Raw genomic sequence first — 27,570 nt, forward strand, 5'->3', positions numbered from 1 at the left:
GCAAGGGCTCAGTAAATCCCAAATGCGGTCAAGCATCTCTTTCCATCTCTCCTTTGCCATACTTTCTAGAACAGTCTATCCCACTGGATGCCACTTCCCCAGCTGCTGCGGACGTATGTATCTATCTTGTGGCCTGTAGTAAGCTCTTTGAGGGCAGGGCCGTGTCTCCTCGGGCCCAGCCTCAGCCCTGGGAAGGCAGACATTCACCACCTTTCATTGGGACCACTCCCTCACCATCGAAGTGAGCACAGCTAACACTGAGGTCAGCCCAGTACTCCAGAGTGGGCAGCCGGGGTGGCCCAGAGCAAGCTTTTGGATCTGAGCCTGGAGTCTGCTGGGCCAAGTCATCACCAGGTTGTAAAACTCCCAGCTACAGGCACAGCCAAAAAGTGGTCGCTGCACTGACCAGCCCTCTTCCCCACTAACACAAAGAACCCTGACCCGACTCCCGCCAGTTACTTTCCCTCCAAGTCCCCAGCATGCCTACTGCTGCTCTAGAAGATGAAAGGAATTAAGGAAAAAACCTTTTTAATCTCCCCTGCAGACGAACATTTTAAAGAATCAGGGTTATACTTGCAACGTGTGTTTCAAGTGGTTTTGCTGAGCTCAGAGGGGCTTCTCAGCTCCCAGGCCCGTCTGAGACGCACAGTAACAGCACAATGCAAACGACTGTTTCGTCCCAACCCCGCTCCTTCACGCCCCTGGAACACAAGAGACTCAAATAAGGCAAGCTCCCAATTACCGCAAAGAAAATTCAAATCACTTTGAGCTGCTTCGTTTGCCCACTACTTGGAGCACATCTGGCCAGTTCAGGGAGGAAAAAATTACCCGTCATTCAAAGTCCTCCTTAAATACTCAGGAAGACATCATTACAGATAGAATTCCAACTTTAATTCTGAAATCTCCTGGCTTTTGTCGGTGGAAGCCACATTCTTAATCCCAGGCTTAGTTGAGAAATAAGAAAGGATGTTTGTGTGTGAAAAAAAAAATCCTCAGCCCTGAGTGAAAAGCAACAGCATCTTGGAGGAGCAGGAAGAATAAACAGAACTCTGTACAAAGGTCAAGGCTGAGAAAAATATGGTGTCCGGAAACCTGGCATCCCCCCCCCGGCCCCCCGTGGCACTAGTGTGGGCACATGGGACAGCTATCAGATTGCCATCGTGTCCTGCTGGAGCGACTCAGATGCTAAGCTCAGGGGCTTGTCTGCAGAACCAGGGATCCCTGAAACCCGGAACAGGGGATACATACCTCCTGTTCCACGGACCCAAAGATGGGTTCTGAGGCCACCCACAAATCCTGGCTCTCAGGAAATGACTCTCCATCAAGAACCTGCATGCTGTAGCCCATCAGCAAAGACTGACAAAACTACATGGGACTTTAGAACATTCCTTGCTGAGATGCCTTAAGACCCAGCCGCACCCACTTTCCAGACAGAACGGCCCCGAGGGAGCACCTTCTCCCTTCTCAGGTCCTGCAGAGGCACAACTGTGACCTGAGAGGCCCGTGAGGTGGGAGCTGGCCCAGGGCCCATCCTGGCCCCACCGCAGCCCACCCATGCAGCACCCTTTTCCGTGTGGAGTGAAGCAGAATGGACATCTGTTTGAAAACTGCAGGGGGGACTTAAAATAGAATATAATCATTACCTAAGCGGGAGCTCAGCCAGCACGCCGGGGCTAATGTGACTAATCGGTCAAGAGACCCTCCCCCCCACCCCCAAGTGTTTCCCTCAGTCCCTCCAAGAGACAAGGCAGAGCCCAAAGGCCGAGACAGGGAGTCCGCCTTGGAGCCCCCCACCCCCAGACCCACCGGGGCCTTGGAGCACCGGCAAAGACTGCAGAGATTTCCCAAGCACACGTGTTTGCAAGCACACACGTGTTCATGAAAGGAAGAGGAGCATTATAGGGCAGGAAGGTAATCTTGTAATTAAAGGAAAGCCTGTTTTTCAGGAAAATCTCCACCTTGTGGGGACTTTACCTTCAAGGAAGCCAAGGTCTGCCGGAGAGCTCCCGCATCACCTGCTCTGGGTGCCTTTCAGGTGAGTTAATCACCCCAGCAGGGCCTGTCTCCAGATTTCAGGACACACCCTACTTTGTGCCATTCCCTTTCAATTCTCGGATAGTCTCTTTGAAAAACAGTCTGTTCCTTTTGTTCAGGAGTATTAATTCAAATTCCTTTCTAAGGCCAACACAGACACGGGACAGCAACCCAAAGGAGGATTACCCGGCAGAATCAAGCTTCTCACTGGTTTTTACAGGAGTGGTGCAAAGACGCTCTTCCAATTGGGTGAAATGCTCACCCCATTCCCCGTCTCTTTCCCCAAATTCCCCTGGAACACAGGAACCAACTCCTATCGCAAGATGTGCATGATGAATCAAGTTAGAAAGTGAGAAGCAGCCAAAGCAAGGCGAGCATCCCCTCCACCTCCAGTCCCTCCTCCAAGTGAGGGGCACACACTGGGAAGGAGGGGGCTCGCTTTGAGAAGACTGACCGAAATCACTAACACAGACCACAGACTTGGAAATCCGAGTCTTACCTACTGATAAAATGATACCTGGCCACTAAATCCAATTTTACGACAAAAAAATCCTAAACACTGTGAAAGCTATACACATAATCCCACTGGGTGTGTGTGTGTGTGTGTGCGTACACACATGTGTTCTTGTGGTGAGGGGGGCATCAGAGACACCCAGATGGAGGCAAGGGAGAAAATGGGATCCGGAGGACAGAAGGGTCTAACTTGAGCTAGCATGGCAAAGTCACCACCAAATGTACCCAAGTCCCAGTCAAAAGCAGCCTCAATCAATTACAGAGAAACCAGAGCCAGGTGGAGTTGGAACTAGCTAAACTTCTGGCTCCCCTACTTAACTCCACCTCCCTGACTCTCAGTTTCTTTATCAATAAAACAGAGACTCACTTCTACCTCGGAGAAGACGTGAGGATAAATGAGAGATGTGCCTAGAGCAACAGCACTGTGCCTGACCCTCAAAGTCCCTCCAGGTCCCTGGTCTTTGCCTGGCCCATGAGTCTGTGATGTAGGGGCAGAATTCTCCTTCTGCGTCCAACCTGGGCCCCTGGCTACCGAGCCCGCCTCAGGATTCTGATCAGCAGCCACGCTGCTATTAACACAAAAAGCGGAGTGAATTTAAACCAGGCCTGGTCCAGGAAACCATCTAGAAGTCCCTCCTTGGCATCAGATTGTGAGATCCCAACAAAAGATCACTAAGTAAAGAAGGAAATTAAAACAAGCCAGACTTCTCATAGCCCACGAGATCTGGAAAGCAACTCCGCGCCTGAGAAAGATCATTGTTTCTGAGACGCCCATTTGAATCCTGGGGAGAACATGCCCGATTTGGGGCAAGCCTGCAACGCTGACCTCTGCTCTCAAGGAGGCACGAAGAGAGGCTCCCCAGGCAGGGGTTCCTCCTCCACCAGGGAATCCTGCTGGCCTCACGGCCTACAGCCTGGTTCAAATCCCAGCGCTGACCCCTGGAGGGGCGGCGTAGGTCACGGGCAAGTCACCCGGCTGCCTCCTGTACCTGACATCATCCCACCTTGCTGTGACGATCAAACGCAACATACACCAGTGTCTAGTGAGGGGGTGGCAAGGATACTAAGTAAATGCTCAATAAATGGTAGTTATATTGTTACCTTAACAAAACTAAACGAACTACTTAAACGGCCTGCATGCACTTCTTGAGCATCAAATTAAGTCTGCAAGGATAGAAAGAGCCAAACACACGTATTCCTCCGCCAAAAAGAGGTGCCAAGGGAAAAGCCCCCGATCATGCCGGCTCTACACTTACTGCCCGGGCACCCTCCAGTCACCCGGCTCCTCAGGCTCCGCGCGTCGGGGAAGCGCCGCCGTGGGAAGAGCAGAGACAGCAGCAGGTCCCTCGCCCTGCATGGAGATTCTGAGGACGGCCTGCGCAGCCCTGGCCGTTCCCGCAGCCACTGCTACCGCGCTATTTGTAGCACAAATAAAACACTCAGATTCGAAAGTCGCGGGAGAACAGCGCCTCAAACACCGCCCAAGGCACGGGACCCCAAGGCGGCGGGGGTGGCAGTGATGCGGCCCTCTACCGTCTGCATCTCGGCCGCCATCGCGCAATCCACGAACATCCCCGTCCACTGAGGGGACGGGGACAACGACCCCCGGAGCCCGCGATCACTGAGGGTGGCTCAGGCGCGGCCCAGCCAGGTACCTGGTTCTGCTCCGAGCTTCGGCCGCAGGTGGGGGCCCACCTCGGGGGCCCGCGTCGTCTCTTGGCGCCTTCCGCGTCCAGAGACGGAAAGGGGCGCGGGCGACACTGCGGGCGTGGGCGGCGTCGGGCCGGACCCCGCACAAAGGCCTGCGGGAGGAGGCGCCGGGGGGAGGGGCCCTTTCTATCACCTCTCGACGACTTCCCCGCGGCGGGAAGAAGCTCCCTATTTACAAGTGAAAAGGCGAAGCGCGAGGGGAGGGGCGCTTCCGGCGGTGCCAGGTACGGCGAGGGGGACAGGTACGCCAGCCTGCAGGGGGAGGGGCGGGGGACAGGCAGGGCCGCCAGGCAGGCCGGCGGGCCGGGGGTTGGGGACTCCTAGCCGCCAGGTACGCGGGCCTGCGGGGGGCGGGGCCTCCAGGTTCAACAGGCGGGAGAGGGAGGGGCGGGGCCGCCAGGTCTGCGAGCCCCAGGGGTCAGGGGACCTCACCTGCGGGTCTGGGGTGCTAGAACCCCGGGGCCCCAGACGTCGGGAGGCCGAGGACCCCGGCTGTCGGGGCGCAGTCGGGGAAACGCAGCCAGACCCCGCCCCCTCCAGCCAGAGCGCGCCAGGTGCGGCGGGCTGGCCTTCGCCCAGGCCCAACCTCGCCCTCCGGCTTCCGAAGGTCGTGCAGGAGACAGGAAGTCGTGCTAGGTCCAAACTGGACCGAGCATAGGGGTTCCCGGCGCCTGGGGCCGCACACCCAGCGCTCCGGAGACACGAGAAACAGGAGGCGAGAAGAGCCTCTTTGCGACTTGGGGATGGGGGGGGCAATTTAATATTTCTTCCTCGCATAAAATAGGAATTGCTCTCTTTACCTAGCCCGCAGGAGTGTCGTGAAGATTAATGACTGTGAAATGTTTTTAAGATCAAAAACATTCTGAGATTTTACTTGTGGGCACTTCTATGTGCATATGATATCTGTACAGCAAAATACTCTTTATTCATTGCCCTCCTGGAGTGACTTCTAGCCCATAACTACAAAGCGCTGAGAAAAAGGAATCAGGTACATCTCTGTGTGCTCCTGGGATACCAAGGAATATGGGTAGAAAATGTCATTCCCGCCTGGCATCCTGCTCCATCCAGTCCCTGAGGGGCAGATGGAGCCATCGGCCAGCAGTGCAGACCACAGTTTAACGTCTGGAGAAGGGATGGAAAAAACTTTAAAATTTTGTCACCCCCACTGGGAAGAAAAGGCAGCATTCTACCCTCCCCCAGTTCATTAGGCAGGTGCCCCAGAATGTGGGCCGCCCTCCGGGTCTCCAGTGTTTGGAAAGCTTTGCCCCACACCCGGCCCAGTGGTCAGCCAAGCTCGGCTGGTGCTAGGAGCGCACGCAGCCCATCTGGCTTGGCAGCTCCAACAGCAAGGCCTCTGGTGTCACCAGCACTCCATCCCTCCCAGCAAAGCAAGACCATGTGACCAGGCGAGGCTGCTGCTCCAGACTGAACACATTGTCAGTCCCCTCAACCATTCCTGGGACAGGGTTTTAAGAGCTCTGGAGGGCCCTCCCAGCTCGCTGCTTGCTCTGGCTGCATTCCAGGTGGGCAGGGCCCAGAGCTGCAACATCTTCCCGGCTCTCCACCACCCAAATGGGCATGCGAGCACCACCCCCACCCCTTCCTTTGGCCCACATGGGCCTGAACAAGCAGAGGATAAACTGTGACTTTGTTCGCTGGGGTAGACCAACCACACTAAAGACATCCATCAGCAAAAGAATGAAGTCCCAGGGTCAGTTCACTCCACAGGGAAGGTGCGTAAGCCCTTTCCTGGCCTCTCACCCCCACTGCCGAGGAACTTCACCTGCTGTTCCTCCCCCCCTCCTGCCCTCCCTCCTCTTCCCCAACACACTGGGGCAGGTACAATACTACCACTTCCAGGTGTGATTTGGGTCACTTACACCCATCAAATGAATCTTTGCTAGCCTCAACATTAAGTGGGCTTTTTCAATTGCCATACTGGAAAAAAAAAAGATGCTCTCTATGATCTTGGTCTACGGTTCCTTCCAAAGAAACTTCCTGGGAGTCCGTGACTCCAGAATGAAGTTTTTGTTTGTCCCGGGCTTGGGCAGCTTGCTGGAGGCCAGATTTCAGACCTGGCTGGAGCGCAGCATGGGGTTTACGACGCTGCAGAAAGACCCACATCTAAGTTACAGGTCCTTTAAAAAGGCCCTTCCGAGTTTCTGCACAACCCAGGCTGCGACAAGACACAGAAATATTGCTACTATTTCCAATCAATCTTCCAGCCAGTTAAGTTTCTTTCAAGTCATAATAAAAGATTTATTTTAATGCAAGAAGCACATTTCTGCTGATCAGAAGAACACTTTTGAAGGGAGTAAAAGAAACGTGAAGGAGGTGTTATTTTTTTGCATTTTACAAGAGGGAAGGATTTTTAGAACCACAGTGGATGAAAAGCACTGCCCTCCTACCTCAGCCCTGCGCTTTTTTGGACTCGCAGAAAACTACCACCAAAGGGGAGGCTGCCACACCTTGTGTGTTGTTGCCTGTTGGTTCAGGCAACAACAGCTATTTGGATTAACATCTTCTAAACACCATCCAACCTTGGGGAGAAATGAAGGCTCTATTATTACCCAGGACATGAGTCACAATTCTCCATAAAACCAAAAGCATCACTTGCCCCATGAATAAGAACCCAAAGGTTTTATCACAATTTTTGTGAATATTAAGCCAACTCTAGGCAGCCATCTGTTAAATTTAGTTACAGAAAGAGTTAAAGCAGATCATTTCCAAAACATTTGCTCAGGGCTGGACTAGGCTAGATGCAGATGGAAACATCAACTGGCCCCCAAAGTTCTAACCAAGGGACCTGGCAAACATCAGAACAGGCATCAGCCCCCAACAGTAGCCAATGTCTACACTGATTCCACTTAGGTAAGGGATTAAAAAGAAAGGTCACGGGAGTGCGTGCCACCTTAGCTATGGAGTTAGCTCCACTTTGGAACCTCAGCTCCCACGTGGAAGCAGGAGGGCTTTGTCAATGGAGGACGAAGAGGCAATAGAGAGGAGCTGCTTCAGAAATGGCAGCAGCTGTGCAGCACAACGGAAATCCAACAAATACTCACTTTAGGGGCACTTTCCCTAATACTACAGATTAAAATCTACTTTAATGTGAGGAGAGTAATAAAAACAAACACGACTGATTCCTGTGACTTGACATGCCTCAATTTCTGGTACGTGTTGAACATGATTTCTTAAAATTGCATCTCAAAGGGAAAAAAGTTTGCCTTTTTACATTTTCTTTGAAGAACCCTACTCTCTGCTTTTAGAATCTTGCCTCAGAAAAGCAGATTACTGAGAAGAAAAAGTGCACAAAGTTCTCTATCGGTCCAGAAAAGACCACCTTCTAAGAAAAACTCTGGAAAGGGAGCAGGCTGGTGCCCAAACTTCCATGCCCGGCAAAGACAGATGAATGTGCCGCTGGTTCCCATCCCGTCTGCAGCTCCTGAAGTTTCTGTGTTCTCGAGCAGTTACTAGAATGAAGGCGAAACTGCCCCTTGGCTCCCATTGTCAACATTCCACACAAACAATGGCCTGGCTCTGTCCCTATTATACATTCTGTATTCATTTGTGAATCCCCCCTTTTTTGCACAATGTGCAAACCCTTTCCTTTCACTGGCCAAGTCCTGAATGCCCAAGTGCAGCCATAATTTAGACTTTAAACATTAATAATAATAGCTAAAAGCAAACTACGATTATGCCCAAACATTCATTTGTGAATATCATTACAGCCACATTGATGGCTTTTGGATACTATCCATTAAATCATGATCAAAAGAAACACTGAACACCTTAAAAATGGTTCTGAAGTTTTTAGCAATTATTAAATATAATTTTCCAAACCTGGAGATAAGGTTTAAAAAAAAACCCTTTCATAAGTCTTTGATACATATTCCATCAAACACAGACATGAATAAAAATTAACTTCAAAAGATTGAGTGAGGGGGAAAAGCTGTGCATTTTTCCTTCTTTCCCAGGGTGCGGTAACTTTAACTGTAGCAATGTAAATTAGGACATGCTTCCCAGCTGTAAGGCAGAAAGCTGCTATCTGCCCAGGCAGTCCAGCATCGGAGAGCATATCCATTCCAGTATTTTCATGTGCCTACTCCAAGTTCTCAGTTGGGGAGTCCACACAAGCATTCCTTGGCTAGCGATTCACAGAAGATTCTTGGGGAGTAAGGCACCCCAGTACTTCACTATATGGTGTCCCTTCTGTTAAGCGCAAGTACATCTTTTCAACTGCACTCCCATTTTTAAATTACTACAAAAATGTGTTCCACCCTCTGGAATGGAACTATCAGCCAGGCGATGGAAATATTACCTGAGTTGTGTGCCCTGCCCAACATAAATTTCCTTTCCCAATCATATCCTGTATGAATATATATTTGTGGCCTGAATCAGGGACATGGGACATTTGGGCTGCTGCTTTTCACTGATAGAAAGATTATTAACAGAGGGACCCAGGCTGCACTCACATACGTTATGATGACAGCCCTTCTATATTGAGATGACAGTGGTAAAAAATGACAACGGGGGCAGCCATTCTACCGTTGCTGTAAACTCTCTGAATTTTTTCCATTTAGGGAAAGCGTTAAGTGCAAAGAGTATAACTTTGCCTTCAAAAATGATTCATGATGGGAGAGAACTGTTGGCAAATGGCATTCTGGTGCTAGATCTCACTCAGTGAGGCTGCTCGGGAGAGACGTCGGCCCTTTTTGTTTTTAATCCCTTTTTGTTTTTAATGGGCGAATCTCAAGGATTTCAAATGGTGTGAACCATCCCGAGCTCCCTCTGCTTCAGTCTTTTAACCGTTAACTATCCTTCTCAAATCCGGTGCATTGCTTGTTCAGTACCTACTGAACATACGCATCCTACATTTACCTTATAGCTAGCTACTCAGAACACTGAAAAAGCTGCAGGCTGATTTTGTATTGTTTGTTGTTGTTGTTGTTGTGGCTGTTTGTTTCATTTCATCTCTTTAAAACACCTTTCAGACTTATGAATAGGATTTCTGTTTGGAATTTTAAAAGTCAAGAATAAAGTTATTGATTATTCCCTGAAAGGGTAACTGATGGGCTGGTTAATAATTACACAGATACCAAGTCTTCCTGTTTCATCTTGTGTACCCAGCCAGATTAACAATGCCAGGGAAAGCAAACGACTCAGCAGGGACAGGAACAGGTGTGCCCTGCTCTTAAAAGGCCAAAATATCTCACAAAGTATGTCACTGGTGTATTTTTACAATGCTAGTAGTGTTTGTTTTTAAGTAGCCAAACTTTTTTCCTTTAACTTGAAAGAGACACACTTTGCAAATATTTCTTCACTGAGTTGATGACTAAGGCCCAGACAGAAGTTGCAACTGGTGCCTACCAAAGAAATACATTCTAGGGACAAAGAGGTTTTTTAAAAAATCTGTTAAGAAAAAGTCATTCACCCTGCCCCTCCCCCCAGGAGAACACCCATTCAAGGGCCAGTTTCAAAGATCCCAAGTGAAGTCGTAAATAACACAGGGCTCTGAATTCCATCTGCAGAGCCACACCACCCTCCACTCAGCCTTATTAAGGTACGATTAGAAAGGAGGGAAGCAACATACCCCTTAGCCTTATCTTCTCAAACAAGGAAAAGACTTCAACCAAAAAGCACCTTGTCAGGTTCAAAACAAGCTCCAAACCCGATATTTTTAAATTCCCCCTAATAACCTTTCTACGGGGACAAACTGGGGTCCCCTACGCCTGGGGCACAGAAAACCAATCCGTGCCATAAATTCCCTTTGCCTTCAACCCTACTCCCTTGTACTGGGGGCAGAGTCGGGGGAGGGGGTGACCCGACATAACACTTACATTAAAGCCCTGAATGCTTTACAGAAATATGCCTGCTTATTTCCTTTGTTTGGTCCTGTTATACTTGATCAAGTGTGAACGATTAAACTGGTTTCATTAAAGGCAAGTGCATTCACCGCTAACATCCAACTTCAATGGCAACTGTAAGCATATTTTGCAAGAAGGAGGGCCTGCTTTTTTGCTTGAAACCTACCATCTCATTAACTTTTCTTTTGGGGGCAATAAAAAGGGCACCCGGGGTTTTTACAGGAGAGTGTCAGAGCAGTTCAGAGATCTGATGCCAGACAAAAGGATATTTAGTGTTCCAACTCTAGGATACAGTCCCTGTTACTTACAAAAAGAAAAGAAATCCTGTTTCAATATTAAAGCTGCTCTGACTAAAGTGTTTAATTAGCATTATGAATATCACTTTATAATTGCCATAAGAAGTACTCTTTGAAATCAAATGATTATAAAAACAAGATCCTTCAAGGTCCCATTACTTTAAAATGTAAAAGATTTATTTTAAAAAAATTCAAAACAGTGGAATTCTCTGAAGTACATGAAAACTAACTAGCTCTACTTTGAGAACCCTAGAGGCTGAACAGCAGTCTTAGGTACTGAACACGAGGTAACTGTTAAACTGTCTCTGAACCCAAGCACCTAGCGCGAAGAGTATCTTCTTTGAAAGAGTAGTACGGGAATTTGATATATTTCGCCCAAGTCGGGAGGTACAATCACTTTGTAAACTAACCAAAATATACGTCCCCTCCAAATTACCATGTCAGATAAAAATATACCAGCCTCTAGAATATCCAACAGAATTGCAAATAAGGCACTTAGCATTTTAAATTCCCAATGCATATTTATAGAATAGAACTCTCATGTCTATCCTTCAAGCCACTCATATCTGACTCTCTAAGAACTTAACGCGATCTCCAATCTTTAAAGAAAAAAGGGGGGGAAATCCAGAAAGATCTGTTTACCCCGGATCGGGCAAGTCGGATAGGGCAAGTGAGCCCGGCATGACGACGTAGGCCACTGCGAGCAGCCTCCACCGCAAGGACGCAAAGCAAGCGGGGATTTCTACGAAAAATTCCTCCTTTCCCCTGTAACACACTAAACATGGGGACCCCCTGGAGCCAACTGCTGCTTGGGCCGCCTCCGGAAAAAGTACTCGTGGGCGGGGAGGGGGAGCACCACACACACACGCGCGCGCACACGCACACTCTGTGTCCGTGACCATCGGCGACGGCGGAAAGCGAGCCACCGGAGGGAGTGTGTGCGCCTGTCTCGCCGCGGCCGGCGGTGACCGCGCCGAGCTCCCGGGCCCGCGGCCTCCGAGCACCAGGGCGCTGCGTGGGCTGCGGGCGACCGGCCACGCCGCGGGGCCTCCCGCTGGAGAAAGGCCCGGGCGCGCCCCGGCTCCCGCGCGCCTCTGCCCAACTTGCCCTGGGGCGCTGGGAAGAGCGCGAGAAAGAGAAAGAAAGGCGCTTCCCCTCGGCCGCGCGGGTCTCTCCAGCGACGCGGAAAACGAGGAGGAAGCGGCGACCGCGGCGGCCAGGCTCTCGCTGAGCCCCGCCAGGTCCCCGCCGCCCCGGGCGCGCCCTCGCCAGCCCCTCCTGCGAAACTTTTTCTTTTTGGTTCGCCCCACCCGAAAAGTGCGGCCCGGGCGGGGGAGGCGGGCGGGCCGGGTTCGCGGCGGCGGCGGCGGGCGAGGAGGAAGTGGTGCCCGCGGGAGCGCGGCCGGGCAGAGGAAATGCCCGGCCCGCCCGGCCCCCGCCCGCGCCCGCCGCCCGGCCCACCCCGGGCCCCCGCCCCGCTGCGACTTTGGCGGGCCGAGCCGGGCGCGGTAGTAGTGGCGGCGGCGGCAGATGTGGCACGGCTGCCCGGAGGAGCCAACAATGCGGGGCCGGCAAAACAAAAGGGATCCACTTCGCCTCCTTTCCCGTCTTTCACTTGCGCTCCCGGGGCGCCGCACGGGATCCCCTGCCAGCAGGGGCCGCTCCCCTGGGGACCCCGAGCCGCGCGCGCCCCGGTTTCCCCGCGGACCCCCGCTCTCCCCTCGCCCCCGCCCCGCAAACGCAAGGCCCCGCGCGCTCGGACTCCCGGTCCCGGGGGATCCGGTCGTATTGTCCCCGCGGCGCGCCGCGCGCTCGGCCTGGGTCGCGGGCGGTCCCCCGCGCGCGCACCCACCGGCCTCGGGGAGCAGGAGCCGGGGGCGCCTAGGAAACCGTCGCCGAGACGCCGCCGCCGCCGCTGCCCTCTGGACGCCGCCGCACTCGGGGTTTCTTTTTTTCTTTCTTTTTTTTTTGTCAATCCTGATGGGAAGGAAGGTGACCGCCTACTTCGCATTCATCAACTCTCATCACAACAACAAAAATCCTGGCGCAAACGGCGGCCAGCGGGAGCGATCGGCGGCGGGGGGCAGCAGGCAGGGACCCCCAGGCCGGCGCCCACCCCCGGGCGCCAAGGGGGTACACGGGGCCGGGGGCGCAGACCAAAGATGTCCTCGGATGCCGGCTCCGTGTCCTTCGCCCTCCTCCTCCTCCCCGAGTGGCGCAGTGAGGCGCGGGCGCGGCGCCCCCAGCCCGCGGCCTCAGGTGAGGCGGGGGCGGCGGCGGCCCCAGCCCTCCCCCGGGGCCCCCCTTACCTCGTCCCGGGCCGCCGGTGTCCACGGCGAAGGGCGCCCACCCGGGAGGCGGCGGCGGCGGCGGCTCCCGCCCCTCCCACCCCACCCGGCGGCGGTGGCGGTGGCGGCGGCTGTGCGGCCCCCCCTCAGCGCGGCATGGCTCCCGGCTCGTTCCCTCGCTCCTCGGGCCGCCGCCTGCTCCTCTGGGCCGCTCCCGGGCCACCTTAAAATGACACACGCACACAGGGACACACACACAAAAACTTAATCTCTCCAGCTCCCCGCCCCTCCCCCTCCCGCCTTTCCCTCTCCTCCCCTCCTCTCTTCTCCCTCTCCACCCTACCCCTCCCCTTCCCTTCCTCCTCCTCCCCTCGCCGCCGAGCCTCTTCCTACTTCCCCACCCACCCCACCCCCTTCCTCCGCCCACCCGGCTCCCAATCCTCCCCACCCCAGTCCCGGCCCCGCGCCCGCCCGCCCGCTGGGAGGGGGCTGCGCTGGGGGTCCCCGGCCCGCGCACGCCCCGCGCCGCGCTCACCCCTAAGAGGATGCTAATTCCAACTTGGATCGCGGGAGGAAGCGTCCTGGATGCCGAGCGCCTCCCGGCTATTTGCTCTTCTTTATTTGTTTTCTCCTCCGGGGAAGGAGGAGGAGAACGGAGAGAAAAGGAAAGGGAAAGAAGCGGCGCCGGCCGCGTCTCCCGGTGCCCGCCGGCTGCGCAGGAGCGAGGCGGGAGGCGAGGTGAGGGTCGCCGCTCGCTCACTCCTCTCTCTTTTTTTTTTTTTGGGCAAAGGCGGGGTCTCTCTTTGCAAACCAATGACACAACCCCACATGGGCCGGCCTCGCCCCCTACAGATACTCCTCACTACAAATCGGCTCTCTCGGGGGATTAGTGGCTCCGCGAAAGTGCACACAGGCGCGGCGGGCGGGCGAGGGGGCCGGGCACGGCGGGCACTCCCCGGCCCGGCCCCGCCTGGGAGGCCCTCGCGAAGGGCGGGGGCCCGGGCAGCAGGGGCGCAGGTCCCGCCGCAGCGGCCGGGAGTCCGGCCCTCCTTCCTCCTCCGCCCCTTCCACGTGGGGCCCCGGGCGGCCCGCCACGTGGGGGTACGCGAGCCCGGGCGGGCCTGGGCGCGGCGCCCTGGGGTGGCCGTAGCCCCATCGAGCCCCCGCCAGGCCCGCGGCGCGGACATGCCCCCTTCACGGCCCCGTGGCTCCAACTTCCTCCTGGGCCCCCGCGCCGGCCGCTTCTGCCTTCTCAGGCCCGCGGGGTCAGGCGCGGGCCGGCCACAGGGGGCACTTGCGCTCCCCAAATTCGGATCCCGGAGACGGTGCCCGCGCCTTGCCCGCGAGGCGGCGATGGCTGTGAGTGCGCGGGGAGGGGGGCCCTATGTGCTGGAACTTGCAGCGGTTGTGTTCCCTACAAAAAGCAAAACATTTTTTACGCGTTAAAAAAAAAAATGTTCCTTCCTGTTGCCTGGATCTCGCCGGGGCTATTTTTAAAGCCTTGCCTTGAGTGGGAGCTCCGAGCCTCGCGGGACGGAAGCGCTGCGGCCTGGGGGGCCTGAAAGCCGGGTCCTGGTCTTGCGCGGCGCTCCTCCGCGGCCTGGAGCCCGCGCCGCCCCGACGCGCCAAGGTTAGAGTCTGGACACCAAACCTGGGGTGCCAGGCCGAGCGCCGGCCGCACCTGGACTAAATTACATGCCGGTGACCCGCGGGGTTGGAGCCCGGTTTGCAGAAGGGAGTCAGCGGCTGCGGGGTAGGAGGGCTCGTCTCCCTGCGCGCCAGAGCCCTCCAAACTCATCTCACTTTCCGGAGATCGGCCGCGCGTCCTCCAAGAGTCCCTGTGTGGGCTGAACTGAGCCCTTAGTCTCGATCTGTTTAAAAACCATATTGAGATGTTACGAACTGGATTGAGACGTTGAACAGGGAAGGCTTGGGGAGGGCTGGGAGGTCCGGCCTTTGCAGGCCGCAGGGACGGCCATTCTGGGAGCCGAGCCGCACGGTTGGACCCCCTGCGTATCCGGAGTGCACCACACCCTACGGAGCGGAGGAAACGTAAGCTAGGGCCAGGGGGCCAGAGGAAGGGCCACGGAGCCGCTAAACCCTTTTCTGCATCCCAAAGAGCGCTGCTCTAGGCCTCTCAGTCTATTAACATTTTAACAACTGCTGCTCCAGCCCGCAGCAGGGAGTGGTGCTCACGGCTTGTTTGCTGAAGTGCGCCCAGATGTGGCATGAGAGAGTGGCAGTGTGGGGGCCGTGGCTCCTGATGAGTGTTTTATCATCCAACAATAAGGTTTTAAAACTATTGCGGACCTGGTAGACGTGATGGCAGCGAGGGACCATTTCACACCCGCTAGCTCACCAAATTCAGTTACTAACCTGTCCGAAACGTGTTTTCTACGTGGCCCTAATAGACCCCGGCCGGGTCACCTACGTGGCTCTTGAGCCTTCGATTGTGCTGAAAACTCGCGGACGCGCACTTCGGTTGTCTCCAGCTCCTCGAGACCTTGTATCCTCACAGAACGTCTTCAGGGCTCTCCTCTCCCCAGCAGTTTTGCCTCGAGGTCGTAGTTCTCGGTTATAAACTGACCCTGCCACCCCCAGGCTGCTGGTGTGTGCTTTTCTTTTTTCCTTAGGTATAAACTATAACAACCATAAATGAAGATTTTCTGCTTCCTTATTTCGCAAGTGATCTTTGGTTCCGAGTAGCCCTCTCTTCTCACCCAGAAACCACAAAAAGTCAGCTGGTTTTTCATATCACTTGTTCAGTTTTCATGTCTACTATGAATTCAACCTAACTTAGAAAATACTATGTTCTTTGTTTTGAGAGGGTTAAAAAGAAGGCGTCCTCAGAACCAAAAAGTTATTTCTCCCTTCAACTTGACACCCTGCATTTTACAATATTAAGCCCATTTGCCCCCAACATGTGAATTATTTCAAACTCCCATTGTTTTTTTAAAAAAAAGATGTTCCAAACAACAACAAAAACCCTCCTCCAATTCAAAAATGGGCAAAGATTTGAAAAGACATTTCTCAAAGGAAGATATACAAATGACCACTAAGCACATGAAAAGATGCTCAGTGTCACTAATTATTAGAGAAATACGCATCAAAATCACAGTAAGATACCACTTCACATCCGTTGGGCCAGCTGTTATCAAAAACACAGAAAATAACAAGTGTGGGTAAGGATGTGGAGAAATCAGAAAACTTGTGCGTTGCTGGTGGGAATGTCAAATGGTGCAGCCACTGTAAAAAATAGTTTTAACATAGAATTACTATATGATCCAGCAATCCCAATTCCAGGTCTGTACAGTGCACAAAAGAATGGAAAGCAGCATCTCCAATAAATATTTGCACACCCACGTTTATAGCATTATTCACAATAGCCGAAAGGTGGAAGCAGCCCAAATGTCCATCAAAGGATGAACGGATAAACAAATGGTAGTATATATATACGATGGAGTATTATTCAGTCTTAAAAAGAAAGGAAATTCTGATACATGCTACAGTGTGGGTGAACCCTCAGGACATTATGCAAAGTGAAATAAACTAGGCACAAAAGGACAAACATCGTATGATCCCACTTTTTTGAGGTATCTAGAATGGGCAAATTCATAGAGACAGAAAGTAGAATGGAGAGTACCAAGGGCTGGGGTGGGTGGGGTGGGGGGCAATTATTGTTTAGTCCACACAGAGTTTCCATTTGGGGTGATGAAAAAGTTCTGGAAATGGATGATGGTGATGGGTCGCACAACATTGCAAATGTGCTTAATGCCACAGAACTGTACACTTGAAAATGGATAAAATGGTAAATTTTATGTTATGTATATTTTACCAGATAACAAAAGTTACAAAGTAGCTTTTGTCTTACAAACCTGAGTTTATATTTATTACTATAACTGAAGGTATCTTTCAATGAGAAAAAAACATTAAGATAAAGAGAAAATATTTTGTTTTAAAATACGTTTCAGTTAATTTTCAGAATAAATGCCTTTTACTAATTTTTATCTCTGTGTTACCTTTATAGAATGTAGTACTGAAATGCGAATTTTTCAGTACTCTCCCTGATCTCTTCCCATCTAATTCTATTTAGTTGGTCAGGTTCGACTTCTGGTGTCACAACATGGATTTTGACAGACACAGAAAAAAAAGTCATAAAAACAACAATAACAGCAACAAATGTTTGTCCATGACTCACTAGAGTGTCTCTCACTGGGCTAAGCCCTTGATGTGCGTCTTTAATCCTCATAGCAGCTCCTTAGGAGAAATACCACTATTATGCCCATTTTACAGATTCAGGAAACTGAAGTTCCAAGACTTAACGTGACTTCCTCAAGGTCACATTGGGGTTGAAGAGCTGGGGTTGGACCCCTGTCTGCCTGATTCTGACACCCTCCATTCAAGAAGGGCTTCTCTTTATATCTATATATCTTCATTATTAGTATGGATTCAGAAAAGGCAAAGTTAGTTACTTTTGAAGCATTTTTAGCATCTTCGTGTTTGAAAGTTTTTGTCTTTGTTTAATATAAGCCTGTGATCTAATCTTTAAAGGAAACAAAAAAAAAAAAAAAGAAAGCCCAAGAATTAAATGAATTGTCAGACACTGGTTAAAAATAAAAAGACGAAGATGGGTATGGCCTGGTGGATTTTAAGGCTCCTCAGGATCGATTTCAGAACAACAACAACAAAAAACTGTGATAATAAGAAAGTAGAAAATAAACTTTTGGTGACTGAGAATAAGGGTCCCACATATTACTTTCATATTGAGGAAGAAGAAATACTATAAAGAGTTCAAAAAGGTGGCATCTAACTTTTTTTCTTGGAAAAGATCCATAATTACTTTTTCCTGATTGTCTGATTTAAATAGAAAAATCCAATCACCTGGAATACTACAGTTTTTTTCAGATAATCTCGTTAATCAAGCTTCTTAAGCGGGGGGAGTTTGAAATGTACACATTGTGCTTGGATGTGCAGAAGAGGCTTTCCTGGAACTCACCTCATTTGCCAAGTATCCTCTGGTCTTGCTTGATGTTACCAATGAAAGGTAACTGTGTCTTCCAGTTCGATTCTGTTTCTTCTGGGTTAACTGGCCTCTTTTGGCACATAAAGTTCAAACTCCTTAATAAAGTGATTTCTCCCCTTGTTCAAGGATCTCCCTCCTCCTTTCTGGGTACTCAAAATTGGGATTCAGATGGGAGGTGTTTTCCAGCCCCAAGGCTCTAGGGGAGGGATCCTAGCTCTCCAGTTGAGGGGTCAGGCCCAGGGGAGCCCCCAGTACTGTGGTGTGGGGGCAGGTGTAACTCTCAGCACAGACAGGGCAGGGCCATTTTTCCTGGGGGCCCAGCCATTCCCCTGCTGACCAGGCCTGGCACAGCTGACCCTCTGAAATGCTGCCTTGTCCTCCATAGCACCCTCTTGAGCCCCTCCCATAGGGCCACTTCCCCCATGAATGCACAGTATCTCTTAACTTCCAGGTGCTTTCTATGTCCCCCAAGAAGCTGTGGGTTTCATCCTGGCCACAATGTTGGGGGAGCACTCCTACCACAGGCCATCAGTCCAATCACTTCCCCCCTCACCCTCCCCCTGCCCCCAACACACACACACACACAAACACAGGGAGGGGACAGGCAGCAAGATCTGGTCCAGATTCTCCCTCAACCCTTGGGAGTTTCTGTCATCTCTGTTCTGCACTCCTTCAAAAGAAAAGAATGAGCATCTCTCTTGAAGAACTAGTGGTTTGCTTTCAACAGATACTTAAGCAGTGTAAACCATGATGATTCCTTGTTGCCTTGGCTCATAGGAAGCTCAAAGTCAAATGTAATGCTCAAGAATGCCAACCAGGGCCGGCCCCGTGGCTTGGTGGTTAAGTGCGTGCGCTCCGATGCTGGTGGCCCAGGTTCCGATCCCGGGCGCGCACCGAGGCACCACTTCTCTGTCCATCCTGAGGCCGAGTCCCACATACAGCAACTAGAAGGATGTGCAGCTATGACATACAACTATCTACTGGGGCTTTGGGGGGAAAAAATAAATAAATAAAATCTTTAAAAAAAAAAATGAATGCCAACCAGCCTGTTGTCATGTTCCAGGAAGCAACATCGTCCTTCCTCTGTGAAAAGTGATTGTGAACTTGCTATGGGAGAAGAGTGGTTTGTGCTGTTTGAAAGGCATATTAAATATTTTCATATAATTTTATATTTGGAAAACAAAATACCAATTGTTCTGATAATACAAATTATTTAAAATAAAGCTCAATAGGGCCGGCCCCGTGGCTTAGCGGTTGGGTGGGCGTGCTCTGCTACTGGCAGCCCGGGTTCGGATCCCAGGCGGGCACCGGTGCACCGCATGTCAGGCCATGCTGGGGTGGCGTCCCACATACAGCAACTAGCAGGATGTGCAACTACAACATACAACTACCTACTGGGGCTTTGGGGAGAAAAAGAGAAAAAAAAATAATAATAAAGCTCAATAAAATATTCTTGCTTGGTGATGATACACCACAGATGACACCAGGATCACTACCTAGACTTGAAAAAAATGGACTAAGAAACTGTTGGAAGGAGTTTCTGATTTCCATTTTGACTTTTTCATTAACCGTAGGATTGTATGTATGTTTTAACTATAACTAACTAAAATACTTTTTTGGAAGTTGGTGGGAAATTATTAATAAATACACAAAAACCCCAACCATATCAGCATCCCTGGCTTAGGACAACAGATTTCTTTTTAGGGGAGGAAGAGTGAAGAGGGGGCAACAATTGCCCTCAATGGCAGTTATCACATTTTGTAACCATGAAATTATGTGATGGTTTGATCTGTTTTGTAGGGCCTGGACCATAGGAGGTGGGTACTTGGTTAAATATTTCTTGGATGGATAGATGGATGGGTGGGTGGATGGATGGTTGGATGAATGGATGAATCACTCAGTGAATATGTTTCAAGAGATGTAAGCTGTACAAAGTCATATATGCAACCAGACAAAGAGAATAAAGTAATTTTGTGTGTGTGAGGACGATCGGCTCTGAGCTAACATCTGTTGCTAATCCTCCTCTTTTTGCTGAGGAAGAGTACCCCTGAGCTAACATCTGTACCTATCTTCCTCCATTTTGTATATGGGACGCCACCACATATGGCTTGATGGGCGGTGAGTAGGTCCACAACCAGGATTCGAACCTGCGAACCCTGGGCCGCTGAAGCAGAGCACACAAACTTAACCACTACACCACCGGGCCAGCCTCGAGAATAAAGTAATTTTTAATTGAGCATATTAGTATCAGGGAGGTAGGATTTGGGGTGATCTTTTAAGGGTTTTTATCTTGATTTGGTTATATTATTATTATTATTATTTTTTTTTGTGAGGAAGATCAGCCCTGAGCTAACATCCATGCTAATCCTCCTCTTTTTGCTGAGGAAGACCGGCTCTGAGCTAACATCTTGCCAATCCTCCTCCTTTTTTCCCCCAAAGCCCCAGTAGATAGTTGTATGTCATTGTTGCACATCCTTCTAGTTGCTGTATGTGGGACGCAGCCTCAGCATGGCTGGAGAAGCAGTGCGTCGGTGTGCACCCGGGATCCGAACCCGGGCCACCAGTAGTGGAGCGAGCGCACCCAACCGCTAAGCCACGGGGCTGGCCTATTTTTATAATTTAGAAAAGTAAAGGGGCAAAGGGAAATGATGTATGCAACCTACTCTCAAACAGTTCAGAAAAAATAATGTGTACATAAAGCAAGTATGGCAAAATGTTAAAAACTGGTGAATTGGGGTGATAGATATATGGGAATTCTTTGTACTAGTCTAACAACTTATCTGTAAATTTAAAAATTATTTCAAAATTAAAAAATTTTTTAAAAGTAGTGAAAAAAATGAAATCCATAGCCCTAGAATGAAGGGTTAAGTTTGTAAGGCCCCTATTGGCTCCTGTTTAGCAGCCTTTAAACAGGAGGCCATAATTCCTTCTCTGCTTTGTGCCTCCCTGGGAATGGCCTGTAAAAGGCCCGGGGACAGGCCCGCTGCTAGAGCGCAGCCCGCTTTCCCTTTGCCACAATCAAAGACCTCTAACAGGTCTTTATTTCAACATTCCCTATCTCTCTCCTGTTTCATTTCCAGGAACCAATGGTTGTAGAAAAAAGATAGTGGCCCTAGATAATAGTAGGTCCTTTTATTGTAACTGTTTTGTGCAATAAAATGGGCTAGTTGTGTGCACTTGAGGATTTCAAGGGTCTGTGCAGCGAGAGTTGCTGGGAGTTGGACTTAACTGTATTGTCCCTCACCCATCTCTGTTATTCAGGGTTCAGCTCACTTCAGAACCGCAATTATCTGAAGCTCTCAGTTGCTGTCCTGAATGGAGGTGGGAATTTTGCCGCCCTATTTTGTGGAATAGCTGTGCTCGTTGTGGCTATAACGTAATCACTATGTGATTCATAGTTAATTTTAATCAGTGAGTACATGTTGCCTTTACAGATGCTGTGGTCCTTCCCACCTATGCATTAAAACTCCTAGGCTCATGCCCTATGCCGTGAGGGGTACAGATCGGAGCAGTTGAAGCTCTCAGTTTCAGGATTTAATTGGCATTTGGGTTTTAGCCCATCACTTTTATTTTTTAATTAAACACACACACACACACACACACACACACACACACACACACACACTGCCTGAATGCTTTGAAAAACAGTGGCTCTATCCTAGGAAAACAAAAACAAAAACAAGCATGCTGATCCGAAGAAAGGAGCGAATCTGTAGTGTAACATACGGAAGAAATAAACAAACATATTGAGCTCGTGCTACTCAACAAACATTGACGGAGGGCCTGCTCTGCGCCTGGCTCGGGCTGGACCCTCCATGTAAAGATTGACCTGAGCCTGCTGCGTCCTCCAAGGAGAGAGGATCTCAGGGCAACAGCATGGGCCAAGTATGATCTCATTTAATCCTCACCTTCATTCGAGGTGGGGATTACACCCCACAGTTGTCTGTGAGAAGGGCGAAGTTCCTGGAGGATTAGGTGCAGGGCCAACTCCACAGGCTGTGACCCATGCAGCCACACAGGCCCCACGCTCAGAAGGGCCCACCCTTGGCTTGATGCTCTGCTGTTGCCATCTTGAAATCCTGAATAATTTTGAACAAGGGACCTTGCATCTTCCTTTTGCACTGGGCCCCACAAATTCTGTAGCCAGTCCTGATTAAGTATCTTGCCTAAGTTCCCTCAGCCAGCTAGTGGCCAACCTAGTGTACAGGGTGGTTCTTAAAGCCTCCAAGTTCACTGTACTTCAACAGCCCTGGGAAACTAATTTAAATACTAGATAACACACGTCCAGTCCTTGCACAGTAGAACCCAGAGTGGGGAAGCCTATTAGTGGCCCGTGGAGTCAAACAGAAGCCAACGTAAGTCTAGAAAGTCCCCCTGGCCTCTTGTGAGGCCACCTCCTCACATGTCCAGCACTGGGCCCTACCCTTGGAATGCTAATTTTCCTACAGCAGGGCAGGCCCATGACACGCAGACCTTCAGACGTGTTAGCAATCGTGACTAACACCAGAGTCATACAGGTCACTGACATGACTCAGCCCACAGTCGGGCCCATGGTGGGGCCACTGCTGGGACAGCCAAGGAGAAATGGAGCTTGGGCATGGCCAGCCTCCTGGAATCCTGCACACAAGGGAAAGGAGTTCGTTGTCAAGGAAATTATTCAGCTCTGACTAGAACTGGTTTTAGGGTCTAAAGCCCTTGATGCAGCCTGCAGTTCAATCACCTGCCAAATGCCCTATGATAGAGCGGACTTCAGTGAGAATCTGTCTCCCTTGGGGAACTCTGTACTTTAAAAAAATCATCCACCCATTCTTTTCCCTGAAAATTTACAAATCAGGCCCACGTTCATCAGGTCAGCCGGCTGGGGGAGCCCAGGCCTGCCAATACCCACCATTCATGGCACACTTACTTGTCCCAGGAAAGCACCATTATTTCACATTAACTAGGGCAGCCCTTGCATTTCAGATGAGGATCCTGAGGCTGCAAGGTTGGGTCACTTGCCAAGGCCACCCAGCAGACACACTGTGGAGCCCAGGTTGAAACTGCAGGTCTGGGGGCCTCCCAGGCTCTCCTTGGCTCTGCTGTCTTGCCTGCCTAGTGTTCACTGGAGTGTGGACAGGTGAGTGCACCTGGCCCCCTGGCCTGTGCATCTCTGGAGACTTGTCCTCACGTTTAATTTGTGCCGGGAAGAAATGAACAGTGGTCTGCTAGTTTTTCTTACCTGCTCCAACTTTTCATTTCAAGATTGTTCAAATCGATAGAAAAGTTGATTTAATAGTCCAGTGAATACCCATAGGCCAGCCACCTATGGGAACCATTTGTTCACATTTTGTTACGCTTGCTTTAGCTCTTTCTTTCTTTCTATTCATAGATACTGTTTTTCTTGAACCATTTGAGAGTAAGTTGCAGATATCCTAATGTTTTACCCCTAAATACTTCAGCATGTATCTCCTAAGAAGAAAGACCTTCTACTACAAAACCCCAATATCTTATCACACCTGTGAAAATTAACAATACCTCTTACTACGGGGCTACCAGTTCAGTGCTACTCAATGTGTGGTCAGCATCCTGGGGCAATCTGCTGACTATTTGTTATAGGTCTGCAGCAAGCTAAATACTGAAATTGAGAGCAAGCTTTTAGAAACTTTCATAGTAGTTGGACAGCATAATTTTAGATCTCTTAAGTTTAATAATAAAAAATCTGGGTTTGCATTCTGTATACTTTTCATTTTATTTTTCAAGAAATTCACTTTATTATTATATTTTACAAAAGCATCTGTCTGAGATACACTGAAAAATAAAAGATAGATTGAGAAGCACTGTCTAATTCCTAGACAATTTTCAAATTTCCTCCATTGTCTCAAATGTCTTTTATAGACTTTTTTTGGATCCAGGATCCAGTAGAGGTTCACACACTCCATCTGGTTGTCACGAGCAGACATTGGGCCACCCTTCTGCTTTTCTTTGGAACATGAAGTTGTGCCCAGCCTAGAGCCTAGAGTAACTTTAGTATTTGGGGGGCCTAGATCGGGGGGGGTCTGTAGCTTTCTGGGGCCTGTAGAAATTACTGTTCATAAAGCTGTAAAAATCTAAGCCCAATGATCTGATAAATCATTTTCAAATTCCATATGAATGGTTTCTTGACGACAGGAAAAAATTTAATATATCTGTGGCATTTTGGCAGAGTCATGCTGGGTAAGGCAGAGAAACCTATGTTCATGTTAAATATCAGCCAAACAAAAGATTTGTGATGTTCTGATGTCAGAGATGATAATAAAGAAAACCATAAAAACGTGTTTATGCAACGCTCAGTTTGTCTAAACTCCTCCGCACATGAATTGAAAGTTGTCAGGTATGAGTTCGAGGTGGTTTTCACCCAGCAAGTGTAGACCTAGTGTGGATTTAGGGACTTGTCAACTAGAAAGTAATGTGCATTTGTCTAAATTCATTCCCACCAGAGAAATATTTAATGTGATTGTCGTTAGGCGTGATATAAATAACTACCATTTATTGCATGTGTAAAGCATTCAGTGTGGTGCCTGCACATAGTAGGCACTTAGAGCAAATGCCACAGAGCTCCTCATCACAGGCCGGCTTCACGGCTGCAATCTGTGCAGATGCACAGGCCCCGCGCTTAGAAGGACCCTGTGCTTGGTTTAATGCTCCACAGCCACCGCCTTGAAATTCTTAATAACTTTTAAATAAGGCACCTTGCATTTTCATTTTGCACTGGGCCCTGCAAATGATGCAGCTGGTTGGCCTCTGATCTCAATGGCAGATGAGGTGAGCAGTTGCATGCAAACTCAGGCTCCCCCTCCCATACTGACAGCACACGGCTCAGGACAGCACAACTTTCCCCATTCTGCCCTGAGCCTTCTTCAACACCAAGAGATTGCATTGACCTGCACTTAGGTACAGCCTGGAAGTTCAGAGGAGACAATGTGTGTGTAGGGGGGACTCCCACAAGCAACCGTCATCAGCAGGGGAGGCGCGGTGGGTAAATGCTCTGGGGTCCTGCTCTTTGAACATTGAGTTCTGAAATGTGTCCTCTACACTTCTCAGAGTTCCCAGGGTAATCAAGCCTCTGATGCTCACTCCCACTCCCTACACGCTCACTCCTGCTTCCTGGGATCACCTCCCAAATAAAGCCCCGGCACCCAAGACCTTGTCTGAGGTTCTGCTTCTCGGGGAACCCATGCTAAGACAGTCTCAGCAGTGAGTGTTCCATAAATGTGTGTTAAATGAATAAGTGAGCACATAGGATTAGTGACAGGAGTCAATAAGAGAAGTTACGGAAGCCTGATGCATAATAGGAGCTGGTTCAGAGCCTGGTGCATAATAGGAGCTCACTAAGTCGTGGCTGTTGTTAGGATAACTAGCATAACTTCCTACCTTACCTACCAGAGTTTCCCCTTCAGCAGAAATCGACAGGGACAGACCACAAACTAGGTGGCAGAACAGAAGTTTGTTCAGACAACAGAAATCTGTTCAAAACAACAGCAGTTTGTTCTCTCACGGTTCTGGAGGCCAGAAGTCTGAAATCAAGGTGTCGGCAGGGCCACGCTTTCTATGAAGGCTCTAGGGGAGGATCCTTCCGTGCCTCTTCCAGCTTCTGGTTGTTGCCGGCAATCCTTGGTGTCCCTCAGCTTGTAGATGCCTCTCTCCAATCTCTGCCTCAGTCTCCCTGTGTGTCTGTATCTATATCTCTATTTTCCGTTCTTAAAAGGACATCAGTCATTGGGTCAGGGCCCACCCTAATCCAGTATGACCTCATCTTAACTTGGTTACATCTGCAAAGACCCTGGTTCCAAATAAGGTCATATTCCTAGGCGCCAGGGGTAGAACTTGACGTATCACTGGGGGGACACGACTCCACCCACTACAGATGGAAACTGGAATTTGTTTAAAATAAATCCATAACGCTTGGGCCCAGTTCTGGTTACTCTTGGATAAACTGGCAGAATGAGCAAGCGCAGGCCAAAGGATAATTTGTACCTCTGGGGTCAGTTCATGTGTCACCTTAAATGGCATTTTCACTTTTATGTCAGTAGGAGAAAGCCAGACTTCTTGGGTGGATTGTAGCCATGTTTTGACATGGCTTTTTGTAAGTGGGCTGAGAATTTAACTTCTGACACAAACCGTAATCCCAACTGGGCTTTTCCCACATAGCTGTTTATAAATAGCCTCAGACGTTAATAATTATTACATGTAAAATATTTATTAAGCACTTAATTTATGCCAGGCTCCTGTGCCAGCCACTAGAGAGACAGATTTGGGCACATACCCTGCCCTCAAAGAGCTCTTGGTATGCCAGGCAATGGTAACAAAAATTCACAAATTCTTGCCACGAGCATTTACTGAATACCTACTGCATGCACAGCATGAACTAGCTTCTGAGGTTTTTGCTTTCTCTATATCTGCAGTCCAGACAGGCTGCCAAGGAACTGCTCCTAGGCAAAATATAAACACGGGAGCCACTGCTGAGAATTACCATGATGTGCTGAGACTGGAAGCTGGGTTCTTTTCTTGACTTTGCCTTTCTTCTGATCATGTGATTTTGGGTAGATCGCACCCCTCTCTGGGCCTCCTTCTCCTCCCCTGTAAAAATGAGCAAATGAAACGAGATGATTATGCAGGGCTTGCCAACTCTTATATCATCATTATAGTCAACAGAGTCAATGTAGACATTTATCAAGCACTTATGATGCGCCAAGAACAGTATGAAGTCCTGGCCATGCGGTATTTCATCTAATCTTTACAACAACCCTATGAGGTGTGGATTTTAGTTGTTCCCGTTTCACAGGCTAAAAAACTAAGGCATAGAGTGATTAAGTCCATTTCCATAGGTCATAGAGAATTAAATGTTAGAGCAGGGGTTTAAACTCAGGTGGTCTGACGTCAGGACCGAGCCCCCCATCTTCCTGCACAGTCTGGCAGTCTGTGCCTTTGCAGTGACGAGAGGACTTGTAAAGGGAGCAGCAACCTGCCGGGTGAGTGTGGGGAGGGAAGTCTTTACAAATCTTGGGCTGATAGAGAATGGCAGCAAATTCTTTGCCCTCTTTCCTTTTGCATCTTTCTCTCACCATAACTGTAGCATGTTAGACATAGAGCATGCCACTGTGTCCATCCTTCAGGGGAACGTCTTCCTCTTGATCTTGCTTTTACCTAACGGACACCACAGATCTCCTTTCTGATAAATTTCCGTCTCTGTGCTAGTGGCTAGGAAGCTCATACCCTGAATTTGAACTAACTCTAGCACTCGAGAGTACTTTATAGGACATATTTACACCTTCTCACTGCCCCAGGCTTCATCTCATCTAGATATTCTTATTTTCCTCCTCTTCTGATGTGCCAGATGTCTTCCGCTTGCCCTCCGGATCCATTCTGCATCTTTTCCCACCCTGCTCTCTGGCTTGGGAGGCTGACCCATATGGACTACACTGATGTTTGCTTGCCCACTGGCTTCCAGTTGGGTTTGGCCAATGGGGAGCCATAGTCAACTAGAGGGAGGGAGGAAAGGGAGGTCAGTGTATTTATTTCCCCTGTCTCCAATTCTTCTCTTCCTTCCTCCCACCACCCCCACCAGGCTGCCTTGGGCTCACTCTGCCTTTCCACCAAAGGTCATACTCCCCTGTCCTTTTTTAAGTTTATTAAGATACAATTCACATACCATAAATTTCACCATTTTAAAGCACACCATTTCAGTGGTTTATGGTATATTCATAAAGTTGTGCAACGATCACCACTATCTAATTTCGGGGTATTTTCATCACCCCAAAAAGAAACCTGGAACCCATTAGTAGTCACTCCTCATTCCTCCCTTCCCCCGGCCCTAGGCAGCCACT

General features: G+C 49.8%; 1 protein-coding gene across 4 annotated transcripts in view; it reads right to left on the reverse strand.

The window, feature by feature from the left end:
• Positions 1–13,259, reverse strand: part of CTBP2 (C-terminal binding protein 2) — a 163,880-nt gene extending 150,621 nt beyond the window's left edge. Inside the window, exon 1 of one of the 4 annotated variants that reach the window (XM_058544251.1) lies at positions 13,241–13,259. The gene's annotated coding sequence lies outside the window, so the exon portion shown is untranslated. Of the gene's footprint in view, positions 1–4,202; positions 4,297–12,726; positions 12,793–13,240 lie in introns of those variants that run through there. The other 3 variants (XM_058544249.1, XM_058544254.1, XM_058544253.1) reach the window with 3 other exon arrangements.
• Between the last annotated feature and the right edge of the window lie 14,311 nt (positions 13,260–27,570).

Source organism: Diceros bicornis, chromosome 6, assembly GCF_020826845.1.
Source record: "Diceros bicornis minor isolate mBicDic1 chromosome 6, mDicBic1.mat.cur, whole genome shotgun sequence".
NCBI classification, from domain to species: Eukaryota; Metazoa; Chordata; class Mammalia; order Perissodactyla; family Rhinocerotidae; genus Diceros; species Diceros bicornis.